Genomic DNA, 5319 nt, shown 5'->3' with positions numbered 1-5319 from the left:
ATTTGGAAGGTGAATAAAGTCCAAGAAAGTTTCCTGCAGGTGACAAACGCATCACTTCTTCATGTCAACACACAACCAACGTCTTACATCTGCCTGGTGATGAACCAACAGCAGTGTGTGAGCACTTACTTAGTACGTTTGACCAAACGTACAAAGCTACGTTATGCTTCAGAGGGAGACACAGCTGTGCTGGAGTGTCCCTTCATGGACCCCATTCATGACCAGCCCCCGGTTTGGATGAAGGAAGTACGTTACGATACTGATCAAGAAGTTGGTCAAAACTTCTCGCTGGTACTTCCATCACTAATGTTAAATGATTCAGGTATGTACTACTGTGAAGGTGAAAAAGTAATACATAAGTACTGGCTTTTGGTGTGCCCTAAATTTGGTCCACCTGCAGTAAAGGTTTTCTCAGAGGGAGATGAAGTCACTATGAGATGCTCTGATGATTGGGAAACTAGTACTTCGGACTTTATGTTCATGAAGTCGATCCAAACAGAAGGCAAAATTGTGTACGATGATGAGTTCTGCAGTGACAATAGAATCACTTGTTCCCGTGACAGCCTGATAATCTCTAATGTCTCACTGGAAGATGCAGGAGAGTATGTGTGTGCAGGTTATAAGTCACAGGATGAGTGTGTGTCAGCAGAAACATTTGTTCTGATCTACAGAGAGCCCTTTGGGGTTTACTCGACCTTCTACAGAGTCAGGTGGATACTGCTCAGCGGTCTGCAGGTGATGCTTTGTGTTGTTGTGGTCTGTGTGACACAGAAAACCAGGAGAGGAGAGCAGCTTTCAGCTCAGACACACACTTAATATGCTGATGATGATGATAATAATAATACATAGAAGTGATGAAATCAAAACAAAAACAAACAAAAATATTATTGTAGATATGAATCTGTGACCTGACTGGACGGTTCAGTCTCTTATGTGATTATATATTTTAAACATTTTGCCTTTTTCTATCTTTTGACTTAATTCTTCTATATTTCTGCTCATATTTCAGTTATAGTGATTTTGTGCTTTTTTGTTTTATGTGATTTAATTTTATCCATATCTCATTCATGTATCTCTCAGAGTATCATTTTGAATATTCTTCTGTTTCTATCAGTGATCAGTTCGATCTATAAGAAATGTTAGAAACCAGTTGTAAATGTATTCGTTCTTCACTCTGATGTGAATCATTATCATCTCTCTTGGAAAATGTATTTTGTTATTGTGTTTAAGAGCAGATTCATTACAGCACCATGTTTATCTGCACTATATTGTTTTCATTGTTGTGAATAAACATGATTGTCTGATACAGCAAACACTTCATAATACGGACTTTACTGCTTTGATTGTGTTTTTATATTCTCCATTTTTATTAGGAATCATTTCTGAAATAAAAATATCTAAATATAATCTAACAGGCTGAATGTTGATGTTCTTCTGTCAATGACTCCATGATGATTTTTAATTTTAATAAACACACAATCCTCATATTTCAGTGCAGGATGTAGAGCAGAGTATATCAGTCAACTGGATCAGAGCTCATCAGCATTTTGACCTTAACATGCAGCCAACACACTTTAACACGTGTCTGATTTAGAGTGAAACACATCAGGGAAAAATGGAAGACGAGAGAAGCTGCACATGGTTATCATCATTTATATTTTTTGCCTGTCCCATTTGGATCTTTAGCCATCAGAATTGTTGTTTGAAGGCCAAGAAAGATGCCATGTTGGTCCATTTGATTGACCTTTATTATAATTGTGTATTTATTTTATTTTATTTTATTATCGGTTGTTACAGACGGGACAGACATGACTGGGGGAAAGGACAGGGAGAAGGAAAGAATGAAAGAAAGAGGGAGAGAAAGAAAAACAGAGGGGAGAAGAGATGATGAGAAAGGGGGGAAGGAACAAAAAGAAAAACAAACAAAACACCTGGATCACCTGTATGGAGAAAAAAAACAGAAGAGAAATCAAACAAAGAGCAACATAATCAATACATGTTATCATCATTTATTATTATTTTTATTTTTCGATTTTTGGTGGTAGAGCTTAAATTTTTTTGTAATATTTTATCTTAATTAAAATATTTTAATGAAAAACTTTGAATTTTTAAGCATTATTTTTTAAAATCTTTTTTATCGTTAACTCTGTTTCCCTGGGTCTTTTCCCATGTGTTTTGAATAACTCTTCTTTTTTTGGCAGCGGTACTGGTTTTGTTTTGTTGTATTTATCCTCGACACCTTAAAGGCCGGTCCTTGAGAATATTGTAGGTCCGTGGCACAAAAAAGGTTGGGGACGCTGGTTTACAGGACTGACGGGACTCCAGGAAACACAAACAAAGTCAGTGTTTAAGTGGAGACTCATCAACAGACCCGGGCTATCTTTCCATCATCTGGATTCACGTACCCTAACGTTTGTAATCAGGATAAACTGTCACACAGAGTTTGTTATCAGTTCTCTAACACAGGGTCTTCCCTGCACGCTTACATGAAAGGGGCGGAGTTTGGCAGGATTGAGAAAAAGATGCCTGCCAGCAGATTCGGATGCAACACAACCCACAATGCACTGTTTGCACAAATCTGAGTCTACAGCAGCGATAATGTGCAGAGTCTGCAGTGGCGGTACGCTGGACCTGACTTCCCTAAAGGGACCCCACATGACTCCACTCACTCACCTCTGGCAAGCAGAGTGTGTGATTCAATTGAAACAGCCCTCATGTCAGCTCTGCTGGGCACACTGGGCTGTCAGGTGTCCCTGTCCCTTTTTGCCTGGGCTCCAACAGACTTGAGAATCACCCCTGCAGGTTACATAGGAAATATATAAAACCTTTTCTGCTTCAGCAGAGGATCTTTGTCTCACTGTTTATCACTACTACTGTAACTCGTGTTTTCTGAGAGGTTGCCATCAGTCTGTGAGCTGTACATCTGAACTGCACAGCAGTGGAAAGATCTCGTCCACTATCACTGAAGTAGTTCTGTGTTATCTTAACTGAAACACCTCTTCTGTTTCAAAATACATTTTTAATAAAATCATTTTTAACATTCATGAATGCAGATTATGACTGTAAAAGGAGAAACAACAGTGTTCCCATGTTCTTGTTATGGTGCGACTGGATGGCCTTTGAACCCTGGGGCACATACTACGAAGTGATTTCAGCATGCCCAGGTTTTCTTTCCATCATCTGGATTCACTTACACTAACAGTCGTGATCAGGATAACCGCTGGTTAGCAAAGTTAATCCAGGGTTTCTCATGCACCTTCACAAGGCAAGGGAGGTGTTGGCAGCATCTGACCAATCACAAAAAGGGAAATTCACAGATCATATGACTTGTCTTGATGCCTAAAATGTTTTTATGCTTGATTCAATTTAGCTGTTAAGTGTCTTTTACTCTGCTGGTGCCGGTTAGGTTCCAGATTAGAGATCAGCAGGTATGAAATCATGACGTACTGACCAATCACTTCTCCAGAAAATAGTGTCACTATTCCTGGAAGATCCCTTTGACTTCTGTTGGGGGAAGAGAGGGTCTAAAGTTTCATTTTTGTCTAATGTCTTTGTGTTTCACTAATGAGCATCAGTAAGAAAAAAACGTGTTCTTAGATGCAACTTTTCTCCTTTGATGTTTTTTTGTTGTCAGCAAACAACCACACGATCTGCGTTAATTCACTAACGGAGATTTGCCGCGTGGCGTTAACGTCATTTTAATGAGATTAACACTGACAGCACTAGTTTTAATATTTAATATATTTAAGCATTTAATTTTTAAATCTTTTTTTCATTTATGTATTTATTTTATTGTTATTTCACTTTCTTTGTCTGTTTATGTTTTTTTTACTATTATCTCAGTTTTTGTGATGGAAAGCACTTTGTTCAACCATGTTGGTTTTAACGTACTCTATAAATAAAGTTGGATTGGACTAATATGATGAAAGCAAGCCCAAGCCTGAAATCGACTCCTGATCTTTGATCCGTCCTCACCTGGTCGTGAACGTGATGGTCAGCCAGGTATCCAGTTTACCTTTGAGTGTCAGATTTAGGCAGATTTGATTGCTTCCGTTTCATAATGACAGATTTAAGTGAACTCCTCTGTCTCCATTCCCAGACTTCTACTTTTGAATAAACTTTCCTTTAACTTGCTCCGAGTGCTCTTTTGTCTGCATGGTGTAACTGCAGCCTGGCATGCTGAATAACCAGTGAGTGGACCTTCCAGAAATATGTGATTTTGGCTGTTGAAGCAGGTCAGTCACCTTTGAATGGCTGAATATTTATGGAGTCATCAGTTGACGTTCGTTTGTGGAAGTCTGTTTTCACTCTGATAATAAAGAGGATTTATTTATTTCATTGACCAATAATAAAAAGACTGTTATTATATTTTTAACATTATATGATTATATTCACAGTGATGCTTTGAGGAAGACTGCACTGTTTGTCCCAGAAAAATCAAACTGCCATGAAATACATTCACTAATTTACTATTTGGAACTAACACACTATTAGTACATCTCAGAGACACCTTCTTTCTCACATGAAGAGTAACAGATTACATCTCTTACTGTGTCCGACCAAACAACTCTTGTGGAAAGTCAGTTATTAGCAGTTTTTTAACTACACCCGTAAATGAACGTTTGACTGAATGCTGATAAGTGAATACTGAGAAGTTAGGAGGAAATGTTTTCAAATTTTCCTGCAGAGAATCTGATTAAAATGTTTTTTGTGAGCAAGAATCAGTTTGATCAGTGACCTTTTTTTCAGCCAGAAACCTTTAAGGTCACACATCCGCTGTAATATTATAATTTGCTGTTCTTTTTTTAATACACCTTTGTAGAGAAGAAAAACATCTGGATGTCCTGATGCCAGATGTTTTTCTTTCCAAGCTCCTTACTGAGCTATAATGTACTGAGTGAGTCATAGTGAACTTTCTCAAATGTGCATTGTATATATTTATTTTTTTTATTATTTAGATAGAATTTTTGTAATACTAAGGTTCCACACTGTTGTAGTGGGGCATCAGTGGGACACCGATAGCACATGTCGCATGTGTGGGGTTTCCCAGCCAGAACTGCATGGACTCCACACTGATAAGGCTCATTCTCCGTAGCTCCTCCCCCTTTACTAAATTATAAGTTTGGTGTATTTTGCTTTACTAAGTATTACTTCTTAAGGCTAAATGCCCCCAATGTGCTGATGAAGGGATGCAGGGATCAAGAGTATGGAGGGTCAGGAGTGACAAAATGAATTAATACACCATAAATAATTAATTAAATGTGGCAGTAATTAATAGATGCCCATTAATTTCATTTATGTATTTATTTCAATTTTTAA

The 5319-nt window shown here is 37.9% G+C and overlaps 1 long non-coding RNA gene across 2 annotated transcripts; it reads right to left on the bottom strand.

The window, feature by feature from the left end:
• Positions 1 to 1803: 1803 nt before the first annotated feature.
• LOC309687781 lies at positions 1804 to 4266 on the bottom strand. 2 transcript variants are annotated; one of them, XR_014270856.1, is made up of 3 exons: positions 3976 to 4266; positions 2674 to 2796; positions 1804 to 1940 (listed from the first exon to the last, which is right to left on the bottom strand). It is a non-coding gene; the product is annotated as an uncharacterized lncRNA (long non-coding RNA). The 2 variants fall into 2 exon arrangements; XR_014270857.1 differs by lacking the exon at positions 3976 to 4266 and adding an exon at positions 3195 to 3444.
• Between the last annotated feature and the right edge of the window lie 1053 nt (positions 4267 to 5319).

Source organism: Aulonocara stuartgranti, assembly GCF_965226115.1.
Source record: "Aulonocara stuartgranti genome assembly, chromosome: 14".
Taxonomy (NCBI): domain Eukaryota; kingdom Metazoa; phylum Chordata; class Actinopteri; order Cichliformes; family Cichlidae; genus Aulonocara; species Aulonocara stuartgranti.
This window is presented reverse-complemented; position numbering and strand designations above follow the sequence as displayed.